This window comes from Desmodus rotundus, chromosome 3 (assembly GCF_022682495.2).
Source record: "Desmodus rotundus isolate HL8 chromosome 3, HLdesRot8A.1, whole genome shotgun sequence".
Classification (NCBI taxonomy): Eukaryota; Metazoa; Chordata; class Mammalia; order Chiroptera; family Phyllostomidae; genus Desmodus; species Desmodus rotundus.
Genome location: NC_071389.1, coordinates 105,745,718 through 105,771,754, shown reverse-complemented (window position 1 = coordinate 105,771,754; position 26,037 = coordinate 105,745,718). Strand labels below are relative to the sequence as shown.

At 44.3% G+C, this 26,037-nt stretch overlaps 1 pseudogene; it reads right to left on the bottom strand.

Annotated features, from left to right (window-relative positions):
* Positions 1-17,284: 17,284 nt before the first annotated feature.
* On the bottom strand, positions 17,285-21,212 carry LOC112323150 (large ribosomal subunit protein uL6 pseudogene; annotated as a pseudogene).
* Positions 21,213-26,037: the final 4,825 nt, after the last annotated feature.

The window sequence follows — 26,037 nt, the reverse complement described above, 5'->3', positions numbered from 1 at the left end:
ACCACTTGCCCAGCACCATCATAATCCCACCCCTGCCCAAGCAATAACACTTCTCCCTCCGTTCTCTGGTAGGCTGTGTAAGGTCACAGCAAATAGATTACCCTAGATTGCTTCCTACTGGGGAAAAAGGCAAAGACTCCTGCCCTTATTATGCTCTTAGTCACAGTCCTCACTAGTTATGGGACAGAATTGTATTAGAAAATATGGAACAATTAAATAAACTCGGGTACCAAAAGGAACCCATGAAAATCAGAATTACTAAGACTATCCCATGATTTTTTTTTTTTTTGGTTCTTGTGTGCGAAGAAAGTGTGGCCCAAAGCATGACCATTCACCCAGTCACATGAGCCAGAAGCCCAGCAGCCACCCAAGTCCTTGCCTCTTGGCTTTAACCTTACATCCAGTCAGTCACCTCATCCTGTTGAGAGGACCTGTGACCAGCCCTGGAATCTACTCATAGCCTTTCTTCAACCCCTCACTGTGCCCCCTGGACTGGTGGCCTCTGTGCCTGCAGCACAGCCTGTTCTCCATCCCTCCAGCCACAGCTACAAGTCAGGACTCCAAAAGCCAATTCAATCAGCTTTCTCCTAGTGGGGCACCCCACTACTTGAACTGACAAAATAAGAATCCAGACTCCTTAGCTTGCCATCCAAAGACCTGCAGGATAGAGCTTCCACTGCCCTTCTTCTGGGCTCAGCACCACGCACATCCCTGTGATACACCCGGCTCACTGTCGTGTGATTAGATCTACGTGTGTCAGCTGGGGCCCCCTGATTGTGAGATCATTGGTGACAGAAACTGTCTCCTATAAGTCTGAACCTCCAGTGCCCATCATTAGAAGGGTTCACTTACTCAGTGAATGTATAATATAGGAAATAATTTTTATATCCTGCCTCATGCCAGAAAGGGTTTATGTTTTTCATTCACATCATTTAATTAAGCTCAATTAAGAATTGGCATGGGTTTCTAAATTCCAAAGCATTCTCTATGCCTGTGATGAAAACTTCCTTTTTGGGGTGAAACCCCTGGCAAATGAATCCCATTTACAACTGTGGTCTCCACTCCACTCCGACCACCCGCACACTGAGATGAGGATTCGAGTTTCTGAGCATATCAAATGAGCGATGACGCCTGGGACCATCTTCACTATACATATTAATAACTGCTGCCATTGGCAAATATATATCAAGCATCTTATATTAAATCGTCGTGAATCTCTGAGGAAGAGTTTTCTCTTTGTACAGGTGAAGAAACTGAGGCAAGGAAAGGTTGAGAAATGTGTGCAGAGTCACACAACCTGTCAATCAAAAGAAAAGGCGCCATCCTGGAGACCCTCCATTTCCCAGGCCTCCTGCTCGTCACACTGCTCTCTGTTTAAAGCTTGGCTTCTGACACTAGTACACATGGCCAGAATTTTAGAACAATTTGCTCATGCCATGGTCTGCAAAAGCTGTGGGTGACACTGTGACTTCCTTAAAGGAAGGGGCTGGAACTTACTGTCTGAACTCTGGTCACACCTGCTCTTGGTCCCCAAGTTGCATCTCTAGGCCTATACTCAGGAGAATTAAGCAAGCCGTAGAAGTTGCCAAGAAGAAACTTGACCACAAATTGTGGTGGTGAACAGGCAGCTTGACAGTTTGCATCTGTTGTCTAGAGGCTACAGTGGGAACAACGATAAGTTCTGCACACCCTGGGACAGAGGGTTCACTCCAAACCCCTTTGTAACTCATCTCCTTCCCAGGAACAGAATCAGCCTCAGAGCCTCACAAGACAGAAGTGGCCCACCTGGGCTCCAGTCTCTGGGGCTGAGGATGTGGAAGGAAGGAACTGGGAGAAATCACTCTGGGAAAGGCACAGTGACCTGGATTCCAGGTGAGCCAAGTAGGACTAACTCCTATGGGAACAACCTCAGGCAGACTTGTGACCACCTTGGCTGGCAGATGGTCACCTTCTCCCTGTGTCCTCACATGGTCTTCCTTCTGTACCTGTGCATGCCTGGGGCCTAATTTCCTCTTCTTATAAGGACACCAGTCATATGGGATTAGGGTCCACCCTAAAAACTTCATTTTAACTTGATCACCTCTTTAAATGCCTTATCTCCAAACACAGTTAAATTCTGAGCTGCTGAGGGTTAGGACTTCAACATAGGAATCTGGTTAAGGGGTAGGGGGCCACGCTTCAGTTTATAACAAACCATATTTTTCATTTTTAGTATAGCACTTACTACACAGTTAACTTAGACATAGACTAATTTCTTTTAGGATGTTCTGGTAATGTGAATCGCATGGTTAATAGAAGAGAGATTTTCTTGAATTAGCAATTCTACTACACTACCAAAAGTTACACCTCAGTCCCTAAAAAACCCACACAGAGACAAGAGATAAACAGGCAGAGGGAAATGAGATCTTTTTGGAGGTGGAGGTAGGGGTGGGTGCGTGGGAAAGACCTGGTAGTTATTCTTTGTAGTAAGTATGTTCCAGGAATGAGAAAAGAGACACTCTCACAAAGTAGCTTTTTCTTTATGCTGAGGTCCTGTCTCACCATCACACGGCTTAGGAGGACCCAACTGAGGTGTTTGTTTCATCTGGTCTGAAGCCTCTTAGTCCCCACTAAACCCCCAACCCACAAAGGAAAACCATAACTTTCTGACCTAAACAAATAGCCAAGTTTCCAGGCAGAAGTCCTTTCTTGCTGTGGGGACAAATGAGCTGCTGCCTTTGTGAGCCCCTCTTTCTGTTGATTCCAAAGGCAGGAAATTCAAGCTAGACTGAGGCAGGGGGAGATCAGGTGTGGTGGGAAGCCAGGATGTTTACAGGACAGCCACCTGCTAAGGAGGGCCCTGTGTGGGCCTTTGAAAAGCCCCAAGTGGCTAATTCACACACTGATTTAGGTTTTTCATTCACATCATTTAATTAAGCTCAATTAAGAATTTGCATGGGTTTCTAAATCCCAAAGCATTCTCTGTGCCTGTGGTGAAAACTTTTTTTTCAGGGGGAGACCCCTGGCCTAGCATGTGGAACTGGGGAGTCTGGGAATGGAGCAAAGACTATCTTACCCTGGGCTTGAGCTGAATTGCTTGTAAACTGACCACATGAGTCAGAGATTAACATTATTCCTTGGGCTGTTAGATGTACACTCCTACTTGCTACTACCCCCAAAAGGATCACAGACATTTACCTAAAGGTTTCTTTAAAATAAAAGGTAAGCCCTGACCAGTGTGACTCAGTTGGTTGGGTGTCGTCCCACAAAGTAAAATGTCACCAGTTAAATTCTGGTCAGGGAACATGCCTAGGTTTCAGGCCAGGTCCTGGTTGGGTTGTGTGTGGAAGGCAACCAATTGATGTTTCTCTCCCTCCCTTCCCATCTCTCTAAAGATAATGAAATAAAATTTTTAAATAAATAAATAAAAATAAAAGAAAAGGTACATTACGTGCCTCATGTTGCATGTTTGACAATCTTCCCTAACTTTTGTGAGACATGGATGTGGAAGTAGGAGGATCTGAGGACCCACCTGTGATGTCACTTTGGCAGAGTCATTTTGTCCTGTCTAGGCTTCTCTTTCTTCACAGGGAACATCTGCTGGATCTTTGATTTCTATCTAAACTTCACAGGGTAAATTAAAAGGCAAAAGGATGGACCTGGTGTTTGAGCTCAACTGGAGATCATGTGGGCAACTAGAGAATTATGATTACAGATTATTATTTTATTATTAATTATTATTATGTGGACCATTTATTAAATATCTTTGTGCCAAGCACTGTTCCAGACTCTCTTTACATATAAATTTAATTCTCACCATCTTAAGAAGTAGATAATAATATTCTCCATTTTACATCAAGAAAACAAGAATTGGGAAAATTCCCTGCCAGGGGCACTCAATTCTTAAGCAGCAAGCTGAATTCAGACCTAGATTTGCCTAATTTCAAAGCCCATAGTTTCTCTATCACCTCTCTTTCTTCTGGAAAAAAAGCCCTAAAATATATTATGGGCTGTATTTAAGTGTTGTTGTTTAGTAAGTTATATCTGTATGTCCACTTAGATTGTAATGTCTTTAATATGAAAAGATTGGGTCTTTTTCTGGCTTTTGCTTAGCAGAATACACAAATTTATATATTAAAGTTTACTTAAAGGCCTGTATGTGATGTAAGAGCACTATGCCAACATCAAGCTCCTGGTTTTGACAATACACTGCTGTTATATAAGATTTTACCCTTGGGGGAGCTGAGTACAGGGCACATGCAAATTCTATGTATTACTGTGTAGCTTCTTAGTTCATGAAAACAAGGGGCACTGCGGTGGTGCAGCACAGACAGAATTAGGCGAGTCAGGTCCCAGATTCTAAGGCTGCTCTTCAATAATCATCTGTGTGGCTTTGTATACATCACTTGCCCAACTGAGGCCTGGCAAAGTTGAGATGATATCTAGGTCCTATTTCAGTGCTAAGAGTTATAATTGCTGTAATTAAAAAAAACCAAACACAGTCTGGACTTCCATTCGAGGATGTAAGACTGAATATATACATCTCACTTGCTCCCTACGAAAACACAGTAAAACTACAGCAAAGAGATTTTTTTTTAAGACATACCTCACCAGGCAGGACAGGCAGAGGAGGAGGGGAGACAACATCCATAAAATTACAGAAGCTAGAAAGTGATGATGCAGGCCTGGAGTTGCCAGTAGATAAATCTAAGGATTAATTTGTTTTATACTAAAAAATATTCAAAGAGCTCAGGAACTAACAGTACCAGATACCTCTGGAAGTGAAGGTACAGAGAGGGTGGCTAAAATAAGGATTGGGTAAAGCCTCCAGAGACCCAGACCTCCAGATTTCTTCCCCCACCACACATCACTAAAAGATTGATTTCTTCCCAATCCACCAGAGTTTAGAGATTTTACACTCTTAAAAGTTCAAAATAGAAGTGTCTGTGTTAGAATAGGTAGATAAATTAATAAAAGAGAATGGAGTAAAACTGGCTAAGCTTAACTAGGTCAGAAGTTACAGTTTCAGAGTCCCAGGGGATCATAGCATCGCCCCACCAAAGGGAATAACACCTCTCCATCACCCCATGTAGGGAGGAAGGACCAGTTTTCTAATCTCCCCAGGGTACAACCAGACAACACCAGGATTATCTGGAGGGAGAAGGGGGAAAATTCCTCAGCTGAGTACATACCCACTAAAAGCCAAGATGGCAGGGGGAGGTAAGCACATGCACAGTGGAAGCTAAAATGGGACCACAAGGAGGAAGTGTCTAACCTGATAGAAAGATCAGATTGGAGAAGGGACACAGAACCCCTGAAGATCTGGGAAATTGATTGGTTAGGGGGCGGGCCCAGCAGAAGGATTGGGAAATTGGTTAGTTTGAAAGAGCTCCTGGTCCTTCCTAAACCCCAGATAATTTAATCAGAGCCTACCAAAGTCAAGGTCTCATGTTTTCTCTCTCTCTCTCTCAAGCAAGTTCGTTTGCCCATTTGCTCATGCATTCTCTCTTTGTAACAGCCGTGCAGGCCTAGCAGCTGTGCAGATTCTGAGCACAGGCTCCAAGTGCCATCCTGAGTGTGGTAAAGCAGCACTGGCCTGGAATACAGCCAGGAATACAGGCTCCGTTAGCTGGACAGGGACAGAGGCTGAACTAGACTCAGCTTTGATATGAACTGAACCAATGGCACAGAATTTCTAGACCTTGGCCTTCCTTCTGGGCTTGATGAAGACAAGGCTGGATTTCTTCCTCAATGGGACAGAGCTGAACCTTGTTCAGTCCCTTGTGTTTGCTCCAGCCTCAATAAATCTTACCAACATACCTCATCCTCCCATGTGTGTTCCTTGAAATGCTTTTCTCGCAACACCATGAGGACCCCATTTTCACTGGCAACATCTACACTGGGAAGTTGAACGCACTACATCAAAACCATAAAGATTAAATAAATATATGCACTGGGAATGCTGAGTGTTGAGGTGCCCCCAGCCCTCTTCCCTGAACTTAGCTCCCAGAACACTGGCAGCCCGGTCTTAAGCTTCCCAGGCAGGAGGCTTAAATCTGCTCTGCAGCATCTGAGCAGCCTGAGAGAAATGACCCAAAAACACTGAAATTAGGGAATGCTCCAGAAATGGTCCACCTAGCCAGCTCATCCTACAGTGAAGCTCAGAATCAACTAGCCCTGCCTTGAGCTTGGAGCTCCCAGTTAGCTTTTGGGTCCTCAGCTCTTTATCATGAAGACAAATACAAAACAAACAAAAGGAAAGCAACCTGGGGTCCATGCAGGGAGAAGAAAAAATAACTAACGTCCCCAGAGATGACAGACAATCCATGCAAAAAGAACAGAATGCTATTTAAAAAGAAACATATAGAGAACAAAAAGAACCTGTGGAAATGAAAAACATGAGAACACAGATGACAAATTAAATAGGGAGACTGGAAAATAAAATTAATGGGAAATAACCCAGAAAGCAGAGCAACAAAACAAAGAGATAGATAATGAAAGAGAAAAGTAGTCTGACATTTAAATAATAGACAGCACCTCAGAAAGAGGGAATACAGAAATAGAGAAAAAATTAGCAACAAAATTATTCAAGAAGTTTTCCCATAACAGAAGGACATGAGTTTCCCAAATTAAAGGTGCTACCAAGTACCCAACACAGTGGATGAAAATAGATCAAGGAACATCACTGGATGATTTCTAAACACAGGGTACCATTGGGACCAAGTAAAGATCCTATGGGTTTCCATAGAGATAAAATAGGTCAATTGAAAGGGTCAGGAAACACACTGACTTCAGACCTTTAAAAGCAGAAAGACCATGGACAGAGGTTCCCATTCTGGGTAAGATGGTGAGCACACTCTCCACCTGGATTCTCCCATATCACACCTGGATAGAGTAACACAGCAGTTGTTTCAGGGCTCTGAAAGTTAAATAGTAGCAGGCGCATCGAGGAAAATGACCAGATCCCAAAGTACCACCAAGCCAGCAGTATCATTTTTCCCTCTAGCATACACAGTCTTGACTCAAGGCAGTGTGACAGTGATGGCAGCAATAGCCTGCAGTGCCTAAAAAATGGAATATTACTCATCAATGAAAGGAGCAGGTTATTGATTCACACAATAGACTGGATGACTCAAATGAATTTTCCTAAGTGAAATAAGCCAGATCCAAAAGACTATTGTATGGTCCCATGTATTTAACATTCTGGAAAAGGCCACAATATAGGGACAGAAAACAGATCAGTGAGTGCCAGGGGACAAGGTGCAGGAAGGGGCTGACTATAACGGGGCAGCATGGGAGAATTTTTGTGATGGACTTATTCTGTATCATGACTGCAGTGATGAATATACAACTCTATGCATTTGTCAAAACCCATAAAACACAAAGACTGAAATTTGCTATATGTAAATTTAAACAAACAAACAGACAAACCAGGATGTGGGGGCAACCTGAAAAGGAATATATACTCTAACAAATTAACTTAAGTGTATCACATAACCACCCCAAAAGGGGTGAAGAAAAGAACCTTGGAACTTTGGAAACACTATCTTAACAGGGTACAGAAAGGCTTAAGACAAAAAGAACTCTACACAAATACTGTACTCTAATTAATAAATTTGTTTCTCAGAGGATTAGCAATTCTCAGATCACTTATGTACACACTACAGTTGAACAAAACAGTAGATATGGTGCAGATAGAAGAGCCAGGCTTCTCTGACAGTCAGAAAAAAAGTTTCAAACAAGGGAAAGGGAAAGGCTAGAATGAATCCTGTGGTGTTGGGTGGAATCACAGGTACCAGTATGAACCCATATTTTTAAAATATGTACACAGATTGATAGATAAAGTAAATATAAATATGTGTATATACATGGGTTATTATACATGGACATATTTCCTAGCTCTGTCTGCTGAGATGGCCTAGAAGAAATGACACCCCAATCACAGTGAACACACCCAGTGCCCAAATGTTCGCCTACAGATACTATGATCCATTACAGGGAACCAGAGCTCTTTTGGAGAAGCTGGGAAAGGGAAAATATAAGATAAGCCTGGAGGCTCTTGTGGTGTGAGAAGGTAAGAAAGTGCTGAGACAAGATGGAGGCACAACATTGAAAGGACACAGGAACCCAACCTGGGAGAGCTGCCAATGGCCAAAGCTGGAGCACTGTGGCCTACAGCATAAATGACAGGGTAATTAGATTAGAGCCCACGGGATAAAATAAATACCCATGAGTCCATACTGATGGAAGGAAAGAAGGGAGGAAGGAAGGAAGGAAGGAAGGAAGGAAGGAAGGAAGGAAGGAAGGAAGGAAGAAAAGGATTAAAAAGGAAAGAAAGGGGGGAGAAGAAAGGGGGGAGCTCTTCCTTACATAAAAACCCCAATTAACAAGTACAGGAAAACATGAAGAAAGTACAGAATCACCATTAAACACCACAAAAATAATGATTGCAGGTAAAATTCACCAATGGATGCTACCATTAGTAGGCAAAAGTTTGAGGAGAAATGGGATATTTGCAGAATCTAAGCCTCTCCCCCAAGATATTAACTTAAAAAAGGAAAACAGTAACTTTACAGCAGAGAAACCCAGCCCCTTAGTCCAATAATCAAGGTTAACGCCATCGGGAATAAGAATTATGGACATCATGAATCTCTTGATGTGATACACTGAGAAGGAAGGGCACGTCCTTCTGTGGTGTCCTTGCTAAAACTCCATGAGAGATCAATAGGCAAACCCAAATGGAGGGACAACCTACAAAATAACTGAGTGGTATTCTTCAATAGTGACAAAATCATGATGGACAAGAGAAGACTGGGGGACTGTCACAGACTGGAAGAGACAAGGGGAAATGACAACCAAATGCAAGGTGAAATCCTGGATTAGATCCTGTGGCAGAAAAAGGACATTAGAGGAAAAACCGGTAAACTCTACATAAAACTGTAGTTTAGTTCATAGTATTGTATCAGAGTTCTTCCTGGTTTCACGCAGTGGACTGTGATTATGTAAGATGTACACACTAGGAGAAGCTGGGCAAAGAATAGAGGACAATGCTCTGTACAATTTTTACTTCTCTGTAAGTCTAAACTTATTGCAAAATACAAAGCTTTTTCAAAGTACATACGATGTTAAAATAAGTCACCTGACATCGTACGTTGACCTGTCACTTCTAACATCTAAGGTTTATTCAGTAACGATATGGACTTACAAATGGAAAGAGCGACGCTGAGTTGGTGCCTGGGCCAGCAACCCGGCTGATTCTCTCCCTGGTTCTCTTCCACAGCAGCCAACAAGTTTGGCTCGAATTCCAAGGCCTTTGATTTCACTGGACTAGAGAAAGGAAGAGGAAAGGGAAGCCAATAGCCGCAGGGATGGAAGCTGCTTTCCTGTGCTCTTCTAAGCTGCTGTTGCCTCCGGCCCTGTGCAGCTCAATTCTGTATGGAAGCCACCCACTCTTCTATTGTGGCCAAAAGATTACAGGATGATATAGTCTAGTTTAGAACTATACCACCAGTTTCTGCCTTCAGAATTTTAAAAACGATCCCTGTGTTTACAAATCTGAGCTTACATGTCATATTTGTGAGGAAATAACTAAGTAGCTGCCAGGCAGTAGCAAGACTGTTCATGTTCAGAAGCTCCCTGTGTAGAAGCAGGTTGGATCCTGAAAGGCTGTTCTTAAGTGCACTGTTTGTCATCCGGTTGCCTAGGAAGGTTTAGGCTTGCAGCCCGAAGATGGGTGCCGACCGAATAACAGTGTTTTAAAAGCAAGCATATGCTCCTCCTCTTAACTGGTGTGTATTCTTCTCTCATGTATATTGCCCCCTGCATTGAAAGTGCACTGAGAGAGAGAGAGTATCTGCAAACTCTCCTTAGCAGCTTCATATCCACCACCCCACTGTACTTTGAAGTCAGGCAAATTCAAAGGGGGCTTGTACAGAGAAAATATCCACGGCTTGGGGCAAACATTTCATCACTCCAGCCTCTTCAGAGTTTCTTCAGAGAAACTCTTGGCGCGCTCCTGAGGGTGGCTGGTGGAGTCTTTGTTGAGTGGCGCCTCCAAGACATGACACTTCAAATCTTTCATTTTTGTCCATTCCTTGACCTGGCTGATTACTGTTGACTATGGGGCAAGGCAGGTTTTACACACGACCTATGGCCTTCTGTCCTTTAGAATCTTACCTGATGTGGAATGACGGTACATTCATTGTTTTTTTTCACTATTTTCCTTTTTTTTTTTTAATTACATCTTGTCTTTAATTGAACGTATTAGTAAATCCTTTCATGAACATACTGGGGTAAAAATGCTTGTAAAACACCCCGGGCTCACAATGAACACAGCACACAGCCCGTGGGCCCAAGTAGCCAGGAACCCTGCTGGGTCAGTGGTGGCCAGCACAGCTTTGCACATCACCATGGACATTCTCAAAGACAGGGTGTCTGTACTTCTCAGACAGAGCAAGAAGGCCATCATCTAAAGTTAGTGCTTGGTACACTAATGTTTTCAAGAATCACTCAAGCAGGAGGTTGACACAGTTATCTGGAGAGTTTGGGGAGGAATCTACCTGTCTACATAATTTTTAAAAAGAATCAAAGATTGGTCCAGAAATTTAAAAATAGTTTATATTGGCAAAGCACTTACTATGAGTCAGGCACATGTATTTTCTTGTTGAACTCTTAGAACAACTTTAAGACACAGGAGTGGGCAAAAGTAGGTTAAATTACCAGCCATCATTAACTAAAAGGTAAATCATAAGTAAGGATATGAAATAATAAAAACAATAAGAAGACAATACAAATAAATAATATAATAATTAATTAGTAATTAATAACGCGACAAGAACTGTTTCGTGTACTCACAACTAAAAAGCTACTTTGCCCGCCATCCATCCTCATGTTAGATGACATTATCATCTCCACATTACAAATAAGGAAACCAAGACACAGATAGGTAAAGTAACTTGTCCAGAGTCATACAGCTAATCAGGGCAAAGCTGGGATTCAGACAAACCTGGGTCTGTTGCAGAACTCTTCTTTTTCTTTTTTAATATTTTATTTATTTATTTTTAGAGACGGGGAGGGAGGGAGAAAGAGAGGGAGAGAAATATCGACCGGTTGCCTCTTGCACACCTTCAACTGGGGGCCTGGCCACCAACCCAGGCATGTCCCCTGACCGGGAATTGAACCAGTGGCCTTCCGGTTCATAGGCTGATGGCCTATGACGGTCCACTGAGGCACACCAGCCAGAGCTGACTGCAGAGCTCTTAACTTCCAAGTTAAACTTTCAAGGCAACACCCTCAGCCTCAGATTAATTCTGTCGAGAAATAAGTGTGTTTCTGTACTCAAAGCTTTGTGTACCTTTTTCCTCACAACACTCTCACCCAAGAGCTGGCACCATGAGCCTGTGCCTGCTTTAGAACACCCCCACTCTGGGGTTATCTCCCTATCACAGCCGAGAGCTCCTCTGTGCCCTGACCCCACACCTTAAGAATTACCACAACTGAAAGCTGATGGGGGTAGTCTGCTGACAGGCCTTGCTGCAGTGGCTCTCAACCAGGGGTGGTTTGCCCCACAGGGGGCGTTTGGCAATGTCTGAAGATATTTTTGATTATCATAATTTGGGGGTGGGGAGCAGCCTGGGATGCTACTAAACATCCTATAATGCACAGGGGCAGGTCCTCACTCTTTCGCCCAGGTCTAGCCCAAAATGTCAATGGCATTGAAGCTGAGAAACCCTGAACTAAAGAAATCAGTAATACTCTTGAGCCTGTGTCTGCAGCTTGGCCTGGGAGGAAGACTCCCAGCCATCGGAAACAGATCTGCTGGGTTATCTTATCTGGGAGGGGAGAGAGATGTCGCTGGCTCACTTTCAGACACTTTCCATCCAGCTAATTAGTGTCTGTGTGTATTGCCTGAACTGACAGCCTCCTTTCCCCCTTAAACAGCAAGTTGGCAAGCCTTTCCAATTCAAAATACCGTCCTGACAAGCAAAGCAAGCGATTCAACAAGGTGACTCTTTCTGCTGTGCAGCATAAAGGAGGGAGGCACATTTTAGGGACATTGAGGGGGTGGTATGGTGAGAGTGAAGAGTCACGTTGATAAGGTTAAAGGGGTGTTGGCAGGTAAGGCCAGGAGAGAACATTCCATCAGAGGGGAGAGGGAAACTTCGAGGAACCCTGTGGGCCCCACTCCTTGTTTGAGCAGGCAATGAGCTCACCCCACCAAGGGAAAGGGAGGGCCACAGTGGACATACAGTGGGCCACTCCAGAGGCTAAACAAGATGAGTGTCACATTTACTTCATGAAAAGTATAAGGTCAGAGTTATAACTGCCTCGAAGGAACCAGCCTGGGGAGTCACAGAGACCCACTGGTTTTGAGTTCCGGCTTTGAAAGGATCCCACCCTGGGTCTGTAGGCAGGAAACCATCTATCTGAGCCCCTGTTTGTCATCTGCAGCACAGGACTAATTATAACAGCCACTCCACAGGGGTGTCCTGAGCCTTAAGGGTTTGACATGTGGAACAAAGCTGCTTCCTTGCCCCCTCCAACCCTCCTCCCTTTACTGTGAGTCCAGAGCAGGAGACTGGTCTCCCTGAGAGCCTAGCCCCAAGAAGTACATGCTGGGGGGCCTGAGTCAGAGCCCAAGAGAGGCTTCTTATTAAATGGAATTTACCTGGACAATCATTCCATAGTTTCCACGTAAGGCAGCTTACCTTACAAAGGCAGCTTACAAAGTTAAGTATCTTTGATTCAAGGATTCAGAAAAGGACTCCTTGAGACATACTTAGTATGCCCCCGCAGTCACCAAAAACCAGACTGGAGCTAATGAGAATGAAGTTCCAGGCCTCCCAGCTGCACATTCGTGGTCATTTGCTTTTGTAAACTTGGCAATGGTAACATATTACAACTTTAATTGCTTAAGACTGCTGCTCTTTGGGTGACTCTGGAGTGGCCATGGGCATTTTTGGGATCTGGCCAAGAGGAATCTGAGTTCAAGATACCTGTGCTTTGGGTTAAGATATATTTATAAATATATAAATTGTATTTATAGTTAAGTGACTGCTTGCTGTTCTGGAGTAGAGAGGGTTTGGGGAATATTTCTATGGCCCACTGTGCCCACTGACTGGCCTGGAGCTGCGAGGGCTCAGACCCGAGGAGGTCAGGTAACGATATGAGTGTATCCTGCACCTGAGCTATTGTGGGCCAGGGCAGGGGACACACGATGGGAAATAGAGCCAGCACAGACCAGTCAGAAGCTAGTCCAAGGAAATTTTTTCAATCATCAAACTTGGACAATTCTAGGCACACTTAAAATTGATGACTGGTCAAGATGAAAGTTCTCTCCTTTCAAGAATACGAGGTCATCAAAAATATGTACCCAAACATGCAAGATAGTGTAAGAGGATTTTAGAGGTGTGTTAAGCAAATAATTTTTTTTCTGAATTTTGTGATACTTTAATACCTAATTTTATATATATAATTTTAGATTCTCTTCAAAAGGGCCTCCCAAATTATATAAGCTTCAGGCTCTAGAAAACCAGGATCCATCCCTTTAGGTCACATATTTTTATCTTTTTGAAAGAGTAGAGTGGGGGAAAGGTGAGGAGGGAGACAACTAAACTCCGTAACTAAATTTCCCAAAAAATTTCAGTGACACAGTGAACCTAGAAAATTAGAAATCCTTTATGGATTTGTTCTTTCTGGAAAGAGTTAAATGAAGTAAGAATTAAGGCTCCAGACTATGCAGGTGGATTTTCTGGGAAGGCTGAGTCCATATTGCATACTTTTTGGGAAAATACTTTTTCTATAAATCAAACACACCTACATTTTTAAAAAAGGTTGTCCATTTCTGCAAAGGCCTTCTATCTGTACTTTATCCCTTCCCTCCAGCAAATATTCTAAACTTTTTATTTACTCCCACTATTGTAGCTTCTGTGCTAAAATCAAACAAACTCAGCCTATAACTACTTTTCAAAAGCATGAAGTAACTCTATATAAGTTGGAGAAAGTGAAAGAACCTCTTTCTAAATTCAAACGACTGAACAAGGAAACACTCGGGTAGGCAGAGTCCTCCCTGTTTCTGTTCTTAACCACAGAAGGACTTAAAGGAGACAAAAGCTTAATGTTGGTTTTCATTTTCATGAAAACTCCAGAATGGCCCAAAAACTCACTGTGTCTTTTGCACCCCAACTGAACTTTGATTGGGCCAGAAGCATGAATTTAATAAGGAAGAGACAATTTGCTTTCTACTAATTTCAGAGTTCTGCCTCCCATTTCCCAAGCCACAGGGCCCAGTGCTTGCACCTCCGTCAACACAAAGTCCCGGACGCTGCAGCCTGGGAGCCCTCCAGGTTTGCAAAAGGGGGACTCCAGCTGGCAAGTCCGCAGCAACAAAAACCAAGGGAATGGTTGCGGGCTCTTTTCCTTTCCTTGGAAAGCTCTTAGCAAGATTAAGACACCCATCCACTCCAATACCTTCTATCGCAGTCCTGGCTGTTTTGTAAAAATTGAGCTCTTGTTTTTAAAACCTGCATTTTCACCCAGGGCATCAGCGTTAGTTAACGACTGCAAGGCGGGTCGTGTATCTCAGTACCACGTGACCCACACACGTGACTTGGAGTCGCTGCGGTTCTCCTTTGTATCTGAAGAAAAAGAGCATGCTTGTCATTGCACTGATAGCCTGTGCTGCTGGTCTTCGGAAGGTGATTCAGGGACGGTCACACCTCGCGCTGCGAGCCTCGGACCCACCCCCAGCGTCAAGCCTGCAGGCTCCCCTCAGTCGGTGCAGAGAGGTGATTTTTGAGCAACAGAAAATAGTTTCATGTTTTCGAAAGTGAGAGTCCATTTCCCCCTTGGAAAATGTATGATGATCCCGAGAAAAGAAGAGACTCAGTTTCTGTGAGTAAGGTAGGAGTTGAACACACACAGATAAAGAAGGAAAGAATAAGTAAATCCAGTATTTTTTTTTCCAGCTGAAGATGGACCCTTTCTCCCTCTTTGGAAAAAGTCTGTGAAATATGCTCTTTACTACTTACAATAACTAGAAACTAAAAATGACATTTTTTAATTTAAATTTTAAATGGCATGTTCAGTTTGTGGGGTTTTTCACCTAAGATCTCTAAAACATTAGCAGTTAAATTTCAACTCAACACATCCTGCAAAGGACAGAGCAGAAGGATTTGGTGGGAGAAGCTGGGTGCCCCTTTGCAGGTTTGGGTGTATGTGTGGATATGTAAATATGTGCATTGACCTCAAAAAGTTCCCCCCAAACCCACCCTGGAAGTGGCATCCTTACTATACACATTTTAAACCCATCCCCACCACCACTCCAGTCATCCCCTCCCCAATTTGGAAAAAGCCTGGCCATATCTTTGCTTTCCCCTGTCTCTAAGGTAGTGTCCAGTGAGGGCTCAGTTACAAGAGGACGACGAGGGAGGAGCAGCACTGGTTATCTCTGCCCAAGGCCTTCTCCAAATGAAACTGCCAAGGGCTTCTCCATGGCAGTCACTTCCCAGGAGTGCCTGTCCTCTAGAACAGCCGGTGAACCCGTTCTCCAAGCCAGGCCAGATTTCAGCTGGGGACAGTCTTCAATGACTGCCTCCTCTGCCCGGTGCTATTCCAGTGAGGGAGGGAGGGACCCCTGCTGCCACCCACAGACCCTCACTGCAGAGAGAGGATGTCCTCCCCAAAAAGCCACATCCAAGAGGTCTAGCCTGGCCAGGAGACTGGGATGGGGGCACAGTCAGGCTCCCGTCTGTATCATGGCCTCCTTTCCAGGCCACTAAGGCCTAATGAATCTGCCAGCTGATGCTTTGGAAGCAAGAGGCACATCTTTGCAAGCAGATATGGGTGGGAACTTGTTTCTTAGAGACATCCTAGGTCAGCACTGAGGATAATGAGGTCCCTGCTGCTAATCCTGCATGGACAAGAGTCTTTGGTATGGCTGGCTTGCCTCGTGCCTGCTGTCAGCCTGCCGAAAAACACTGCAGAACTCTTCAAGAGTGACCTTTCCGTGAGCTGTGGCAAAGACATTGCACGACAGAGTTCCAGCCAGTGCAGCAGCACTCTCCGCTTCCCTGCCTCCTCCCTCCTTCAGAGGACTCCTGAGCAACTCTGGCTGGAGCTGCCGAAAGACCACCCTGTCCCAGTGCCAGAGGGGCAAGGTGTAGCCTCAGGCTGCCTTCCAAGGGACAAGATGCCAATTTGCTTGTACTCCCCAATGAAAGACAGGCATGGGAACTTCTCTCCTTTGACAGGGCCTAATGTGGATCAGAGAGAGAATGTGTGTTCTGAAGTCGGCAGTGCTTCTGACACCCTGAATAAGAACTGGGCAGGGTTCAGGAAGGGAGAGGCTGAGGGAAAGAATGAAGCCATCACATTCTTAATGAAATCTTCATTGGATTTTGATGGACATTCAGTAGACACTCCTCTCTCTAGAAGTGTATGCCACACCAAAGGAAAAGGAAGATGGCAAGCTTAAAAGTCAGTAATGCAGGCACAGTGGTCTGCTGGCTGAGGACAGTCCTTTATACAAGGACCTCAGAGAAAGTCCTTAATATCTATGTCTGATCAGCAGGATGGATATGAGAACTTAGCTACCCAAACGTGGCCACCAGCCATCCCTACCCCTGACCTGTGCATCGGCAGGAGGGGCAGCTCATGTTGGAGGAAGGGAGGGCACAGGCTCTGGCCCCGGGAGCTCAGGGTTTTTGAAACCAGATTTCTTCTCCCAACCTATCTCAACAACTCCCCATAGTTCCTGGTTTTCCAGAGAAGAATAGTAATAGCCTTCTCCCCTCTGTAGACAGGGACCAAAGGCAGAAACTTGGTAACACGCCCAGCATCAAGTCCTTCAAAAATTAAAGAAGAACATTCATGTCTTCTCCAGGCCGGCCTCTTACAAAGACCTGCACTGCGAAGAGTGTCAGAGTGGTGCAGTCATTATGCAGAACAGCATGGCAGTTCCTCACAAAAGTAAACCAGCAGTTCCCGCAGGACCCAGCAATTCCACTTCCGGGACTATGCTCACAAGAACTGTCAGCGGGGACACAGATATTTGTGCACTCACGTTCATGGCAGTCCCAGCAGCCAAAGGTGGAAGCAACGCAAGCGTCTGTGGAGGAATGGCTAAACGAAATGTGATGTGTACATACAGTGGAATATTTTTCAGCCTTAAAAAAGAAGGGAAATTTTTCTCAATACAGGGCTTTCATTGGATCTTTAAAATATCACAAATAGATCTTAGACATTATCCAGCATCTTGCCGTTTCTATAGCTGGATAACTTAGGTATTACTTATTAGCCCCCTGAACTATTCTTTTTCAGAAACATAGATGCCATCCAAAATTTTTCTGATACCCTATTTTTAAAGGTTGTGTCTTGCTGAATCCAAGCAGCTGAATTTGATACAAGTTCAATGTTGTTTCCTTCAAGAATTAACTCTTCTTTCTGGCCTTGAGATACTGAACCAGTAATGACTAGCCTCATTTGAACCCAGCAGATGTATTTTTTACCCACGACATTTCGGATTTCCACAAGAGGCCCATTCTCCTGGATAGTGACGTTGCTGAGGAAGTGAGCATATACAGAGCTCATCCTGTGGTGGGAGGCCAGGGTAGCACCCCTGATCGTGTTCGGTACGTAACGGCAGATAGTGCGAACAGTGGCCAGTGCCTTTTTTATTTCCCCATTTGTCAACCCCGAGCCTCTTCTTTTTCTGTCCAAGGAGACAGAGTTCTACATTGATGTGGGTGAAGTTCTTCCGCAGGGTGCTTCTGGGGCCCTTCTCAATAACTGTGCGTCCCTTCAGAGTGATGTTGACATTTTCTGGAATGTCGACATGCTGACTGATGAGAATGGCCTTCGTTCTCACAGAAGATGTGGCAAAAAGAGAGGAAGGAAATTCTGACACAAGCTACAACATGCATGAACTTAAGGACATTGTGCCAAGTAAAATAAGCCAGTCGCATGTGCAATTCTACTTATATGAGGTTCCTTGAGCCAAATTCTTAGAAACAGGAGGTAGAATGCTGTGTGCCAGGGGCTGGGGAGAGGGCAAATGGTGAGGTAGTGTTCAATGAGGACAGAATTTCAGTTTGGGACAGGGAAGGCATTCTGGAGACGGATGGCAGTGACTCACAACGATGTGAATGTATTTAATGCCACTGACCTGTGCACTTAAAAATATAAAAATGGTAAGTCTTATATGATGTGTATTTTACCACAATAAAACACATTTTTTAAGCATGTCAGATGATCACATGGACATTTTTGGAGTCTCAGGTAACCCCAAACACTGTTTGCCCTAGAAGTTATGTCCCGCATAGCAGCAGGATCTCTGGGAATTACCCATCAATCCTAACCCTTCTGATGGATGTCCAACGAGATGAAATTAAAAAGTGGTCACGTGACCCGTGACACCTTCTCTCTTGGCCTTCAGCCTAGTTCTTTGATGCCTATAGCCCAGAGACGTGAGGATTCAGCCTTCATCGGGTCATTGTCACCCTCACCAGCCCTCCAGCCCCTGCTCTGATTCACTAGCAAGAAAAACGATAGCACAGGAGTAAGATAAAGAATTAAACTCCACTTGCCTGACCCGTTTCCAGTGCCTTCCATGGAAAATGTTACAGATCTGCAATAAATTGTTGTGCCTGCATTTATAAGTTTTCTCTCACCTATTAATAGACAGATTTGGCAGATCACGGGAAATGCCTGCTGCAGTGTTAGCACCACAGCCGGGCTTTAAGGAATACCAGGGAAGAAGATCCCAGGAAGCATGGAGAGAAGAGATTGTAGACAGAGAGTTGTAAATGCCCTCTACCTTGGCTTTAGGACTTAACATACAATAGAATAGGGCATGTTACCAGAAACAAAAAGAACCTTCTATACTTATATAAAGGGCTCATATTTCAACCGATGGTCATTGGCACCAATTTAACACCAACAGGAAATCCCTAAGTGGGGGTGTGGTGAAGAAGGAAACTTTATTTAGTGCAAACAGCTCAACTGTGATACAGCATGGCTGTAGGAACAGCAAGGCTATAGAAGAGCTCAATAGTGTTAGAGCTCGATTATGAAACAGTATGGCTGTGAAACCACACAGCTGTTAGGGGCTGTGGGGCGAGGCAACCCTGGAGCCAGGAGGCCCTGGGGCCAAGCCCCTCTCCAGCTAGACAGCTTTGCTCTGTACTAGTCTGCCCAGCCCTGAGGCAAGGTATCTGCTGGCAAGGTATCTTCTGTGTTTTTGCTCCAGCTGGGGAAACAATCTTCAGTTCTTTAGTGGAAAGGAAAAGTGTACTCCCAGAGCCAAAGGGCAGTTGACTTTTATAGACAGAAGTCCCCACCCCTGGTCCCTGATTGGCCCATCCTCATGTAAATTTGATTGATCCAAAAGGCACTGTCCAGATTGGTCAGAACAGAGACTCTGATTGGTCTGTAAAGATGCTGATGGGAGATATAGCTGCACAGTTCCAATTGGTCAGGGAAAGCCTCAGTTCTATTGGTTGAAATATAACACCAGGAACTCCTTTATAAGGGCTGGCTCAGATGGCAGAAATGCAGTGCAGGCAGGCAGTTCAGTGAAGAAAGCAGGCAGCTTACTGCAGGTTTCTTCCTGTAGTGTGGTTTGTGTGACAGCCCCAGTGTACAAAGGGCTGCTAGCCTCTCCTTTTTGTTTTTTGTCTTTTATAGCCCAGTTAGCCACCAGAAACCCTTCTTAGTAGATATCTTCTTTTTCAGGGTCCACAGTACTTAATAATTCTAGGCAAACAGGGTCCTTTGAGCTGCAAGAAAAGAAGGGTTACCCTCACAAGAAAAAGCCACAGGCCTCCTTGGAAGAAGTTAAGCTAGTGGTTAGGATGGCGTCAAATTGTTATCTATATTAAGAGCTGACAGTCGCCATGAGTAATCCATAAACCCAGAAACAGGTCACGTATGGGAGACTTCTGCTGCAGCTCTGTCATAAACTTGAATCCTTCATTGGGTCAGACGTATGCAGAGCCCACAATGAAGAACCTCAAGTAGACTGAAAAATTATTAGGAAAAACTTACAAATGACAAAGCCAAAAAAATACTACAAACTTCTCTCACCTACCTGCCTCGTTTTGTGGTTGTGCTTACTTACCTCTATTGCTTTTCTTTAACAAATGTTTGACTCATTGGGTGGGTTATTATTACTGTTGTTATTCTGAATGTTCCACAGATAAAGCAATCATTGTTATTTTCCAAGTCCCAAGTTAGAACTTCTAGTGTAAGATTTATACAATATACTCAGGCACAGAAGAAGATAGATTCTTTCAATCCAAGACTATCTGGAAAATTCCAGGTCATGTGCAGCCCTTCTCATGGGCCCACTATGGACAGACCATTCAGTCTTAACTATGAAGCTTACCCAAGTTCCTGTATCTTTTGGAGTTCTACAAGAGTGGTGTTCACCCAGTCAACACGAGTCCTAGTTGTTATATTCAATTCAATGCCCAAACACACAGTGAGCACCTAGATGTAAACTGTTAAGGTTAGTGCTGTGAGGAATAGAAGCATGAGCTTCCAGAAGCTCAGGAAGATGAGGGGATGGGAAGGGCTTCCCTCATGCTGAGCACAGTGTACTCAGGGGAGCTCAGAGGAGCTCAGATTCACCAATAACACCTGATCTGTGCCTTTAAGGTTGTGATGGTGCTTAGGTATTTATATTAGATTAGGGCCTAGAAGGTAACAAGTGAAGCATGAACAGACAGCTTCTTTCTGGAAGATGATTGGATATGGAAAGAAGAATATAATTCCAGAGATAAAGAAAGAAAGGCATCCCGGGATGAGGGAGCCACACAGATGGACCAAGCAGAAGCATGAAATATCTCCTACCTTAAATTCCCTGTCTCTTGCAGGTTTGAGCTTTCCAAGTTGATCATCTTAGGACCACAGCACTCATCCTAGTCTTACTTCTAAGACTCCAAGTTTCAGCCTAGAGGAAGTAGGAAACCAGTCCTCAGAATTCTAAAATGTGGCTTTGACTTGCCATGTCCCTCACCTGGAGTAATAGGGGACACACCATCTGGTATAGCTGCAGGGTAGAGAGCGGCAGGTGCTATAGCTAGACGCAAAGGTTGGAAACCAATTTCAAAGGGCCTCATAGCCCATACCAGCAAGTTGCCACATGTCTCACAAGCATAGAATGTCTGTACCTTATCAACTTGTTCCATTTCCAACTTGATACAGAAAGACCATCTTGAAGCCAGAACAGACATCGTAGAAGGTGGTGATTTGCTAACTATTCTGATCCTCCCCCACTGTGAATGAGTGGGGAGGCAGTGGAGGGACATATGCGTACTAAAACAGGAAGAAGTGATAGATGGCTGTATTTTACCTCATCAGCTTTCATCCAAATTAATGGCTTTTTGCTCCCTTCTACTGTTAAAACTTACAGTTGGCCCCTTATGTACCTGAGATTGGACTCCCAGATGGGGTGGTGATATATCTCAGGCCATGCTCAAGAGAGGAACTCACTTCTCGAGTATCAATTCCAAGATGAATATGCCCTTCCTGCCATGTTCTCAGCTTTCAGAAACACAGCTCCATGAGTAAAACGCTTCATGCAATGCAAGGCCAGAGGTGTAATTAAACTTCAAAAGGGTGTCAGTTGCATCGTGTTCTGGAAAAGTATAGAAAAAGAAAAGTGTTATGAAAAGAAAACCTAAAACACCTACCATATAAATTTGTCTTGGGCAGGAGGATAATAAACAAGTGATCTCTCAGGCACCAAATTTGCTCAAGTCAGCCTCCTGTGATGTGGCATTAGGAGGAGAGTGTGTATGCTTGTGTCTTCCCATTTCCAAAGCTCACTTTATGAAGAGACACCTTCCAGAATTGTAGTCACCATCACGCCTCCTGAACAGAAAAGGTGATGAATGTGAAAATAGCTTGAAATATTTTTAAAAACAAACTATTTAGTTATTATATGCTAATATTATATGTTTTTTAATCCTCACCCAAGGATATGTTTATTGATTTCAAAGAGAGAGGAAGGGAGAGAGAGAGAAACATCGATGTGAGAGAGAAACATCAATCAGTTACCTCTCATACATGACCCAACCAGAGATCAAACCCATACCCCAGGTATGTGCTCTGACCAGGAACCAAACCTGTGACCTTTTGGTGTATACCAACACTCTGTTGGTATATATACCAACATACACCAGCACTCCAACCAACTGAGCCACCTGGCCAGGGCTTATTCATGGTTTGTTTTGTTTATTTGTTTGTTTGTTTGGAATAGGTCAAGAGCAAGGGCTCTAGAGACAGATGGCTAGTTTCAAATTCCAAGGGAGCCTTTCTGCTCCGTGACCTAGGGTAAAATATCTGACCTCTCTGAGCCTCAGTTTCCTCATCTGTAAAATAGAGGCTACAAGCAGCACCCACCTTAAGGTGTTGTGGCAAGGCTTAAATGAGCCATTCCACAGGAAAACTTGGACTCAGATTGGCACCTACTAAACAGCCAATAAATATTAACACGTATTATGGTGTGATTCTTCCCAATCAAGAGCCAGGGTCTCAGGCTTTGTCCGGGATATACCAGTTTGATTTGCAAAGACAAACTCTGCCCCCTAGCTTAAGCTTCTGCCTCTCACCTCAGTTAGCACCTTCATAATATTCTTAAGGGACTAAGTAAGAGGGTACAGATGAGTCAGCTAGTAAAAAACGAAATTAAAGTCTGCGGAATCTTGTCCGTATACAAAAGGTAGGAGAGTCTCCATTCCAAATCTACTTAAAGAAAGACATGTTAGACAGAGAAACAACATATACCACCACTCACAATCCCAAAAGTTATACTTTGCCAAAAGTCCAGATGACTAAAGATGAGATTGATACTATCTTTCCCAATACAGAAATCCTAGGGAAAATAAATAAACAACTCCCCCTCCCCACAAAAATAAACCCTACGAAGGAAAAAAAGAAAGCCCAACCTGCTCCTTTTATACCTGCCTGTAGCTGTCCAGGCTTGTTTAATGTAAAAATATTTGAAAAAAAAACCCAAATCCGGTTTCACAAACTAATCTGTGTGGCTTATAGAAAGGTAATTATTTGGTTTGTCCATCAGTAGGCAGCCGACTTCTGATTTTAAATTTTGCCAGTCTAAAGGATCATAGCCTTTAAAAAGTGAGGAAAGGGAGAGGTGAAGCCTTGCCCTGAACTTTTTCTGGACTGTCTTGTTTTCTTAAGTAAGTGTCTATTTAATACCTTCAAAATTTGCTCTTGCCTTGAAGCAATAGACAAGTATGTGCTGCTCTGCTCTAAATTTGGGAACAGTGAGTACAAATAGAAGATTGAAGATTCTCTTTGAATCTGGGTGTTGCTGGTGCAGCCTCTCAGAGGCTGGGAGCAGGCGCCAGGGCTGCAGAGCCTCCGCTCCCTAGTTTTAAAGGCTCACATATTAATTCTGGGCTGCATCTGGTTAGACCGAAGGTCGGGAATCTGATCTTGACCTTCATACTAATGGCAATCCTGTGGGGATGCTGAGAGTGGCTGAATGAGTGCTGAAATATTACTAATAATTAATAATGACAATAATGTCCTGAGTTTCTTGTTTTAGTGCTTTTTATCCCCCAAAGGTTTCAGACCACTTCAAAACCAACCCTTTCACCCACTGTTGGCGTGTAACTGACTCAGGCATGGAAGGTCACCCTGTTGTCAGGAATACAATCACACTGGGCCCGTATATGCATAAACTGAAGGAAGGCACCAGCTAAAAATGAAGTGTAAATTTTAGGTAGACAAGTTATAATTATCCACTTGAAATCAAGCCAAGAAATGAAGTTTAATACCCGACTTTTGTTAAAAGCACCCAGGCAGCTCTCCTCCTGACCGTAAACTGACTTCACACTTTTACCTCCTCTAACTCAGGGTTTCTCAGCTCGGGCATTCTTGACATTTGGGGCTGGTAGTTTTGTGCTGCGGGGCAGAGGGCTGTCTCGTGTACTACAGGATGTTTAGCAGCATCCCCGGCCTCTATGCACCAGATGCCAGTAGCATGCACACACACACAGAGTTGTGACCAGTGGAAATGTCTACAGACATTGTCAAATGTCTCCTGGGGAACAAAACTGCCCTCAGTTGAGAATCACTACTCTAACTCAACACGTCTGTAAGGCAGGTTAGAAGTTACCGAATTACCAGAATCTTTCATTCCTCCAGGTTGCATAAAGAATTTCTAGAGGAAAAAGGACACTTATTTGCCTAGGGCTTTTAGGACTGAGAGAAGCTTCCGTTTTGAAATAGGTCTTCAATCATAACTCTGATTGTGAAACAGATTATGAAACAGACACCTGAAATTAGGTTCCCACTCCACCTCCCCAACCAAAAAAAAAAAAATCAAAGAAATAACACAAATGAGACTATCAAATTCCTCTAGCCAGCATGGGATCACTTTCTGGCACATAACCTCCCCCAAAGTGGATTTTGTAGGTGATAACAGGATAGCCTTGTGACAACTTCAACATCCACGGTGTCCACCCACCTCTCAGACTTGCTGGGGTCAGAGTTCCTCCCCATCTGGAATCCACAGCCACCGTCAAACAGCTGACCTGAGGCCTGCATCTAACTGCCTGACAGCACTGTGACAACCCAGCCCCCTCACTGACCACAACGTGTGGTCTGCAGTGTCTCGTCTTCCCCAACAGCACCCACAGAATTCTCTGGGACCTCAGCCCCAGGAGCGGACCCTCACTGTGTGGCCCACATGCCCTCTACACCCACACAGTGTGGCTCGCAAACTTTTTTCACCACAATTCACCCTATTTTACAACATGAACCAATAGCTGCCCACCCCTAATTCACATATACAAAAATACATTCTGTTTTTAAACTTTTTATTTTCAACTAATTTTAGACTGACAGAGAAGTGGCAAAAATAGCACAGAGGACTCCCACATATCCCTTGCTATGATCTAAATGTTGTGTCATCCCGAGATTGGTATGTTGAAATCCTAATGCCCAATGTGATGATGTTGGGAGGCAGGGTGTTGGGAGGAGATTAAGTCCTGAGGAGGGAGTCCTCATGAATGGGATCGGTGCCCTTATGAAAGAGGCTCCAGAGAGATCCCTAGCTCCTAGAACATAGCAAGAAGGCACCATCTATGAAAGAGGAAGCAGTCCTCATCAGACACAGAATCTGCCAGCACCATGATTTCAGACTTCCAACTTCCAGAACTGTGAGAAATAAATGTGTTCTTATAAGCCATCCAGTCAGTGACATTTGTTATAGTAGCCTTAAGGAACTAAGACATCCTTACCCAGCTTCCCCTAGTATTAATCATATAACTTATCAAAACCATAGTGCAAGTGTCAAAACCAGGAAACTATCGTCGGTGCAATACTATTAACAGAAGTAAAGACCCCAGTTTTGCACTAATGTCCCCTTTGTTTCAGAATCCTCTCCAGAATCCCACATTGGATTTAGATATTTCTCCCATAATCTCCTGAATCTGTGACAGTTCCTCAGACTTCTCTTGATTTTTTTAACCTTAAGACTTTTGAAGAGTATTAACAAGTTACTTTGTCAAATTTCCCTCCACTTTCCCTCTTCCTGTGCAGGTTTGGGGGCCCTGCCTGAAGCCAACATGGGTAACGGTGCAGTCTGGCTGGCCTACCTGAACTTAAATCTACCGAGCTTTGCCCTCCCTTTCAAGGACCCTGCAAGTCTGGGGTCGGTTCTTGTGTTCTCTTGGCCTGGCAGCTCAGGGAACAGCAGGTGTGGGGCCTCGCTGGCTGAAGGGCCAAGGCAGGGAACATGTGGACTCTCCCTTACCTGGCCATTTGTCCGTTTTACAGTCTTTCACAGAATGTGCAAAGACGAGATTACATCACGCCCTTGGAAGTGTAATTCGGGAACCGGCTTGCCCTGAACGCGGCGTACTTGCGGGCCCCTCCCCCGGCCTCACCCCCGCCCCCCCCCCCCCCCCGCCTCACCCCCCCCCCCCCGCCTCACCCCCCCCCCCCCCCCCCCGCTGGGCCTGCGTGTCGCCAGGGCCACAGGGACCTGCACTGCTGCGCTCCACCGGCAGGTGTCTCTTTCCT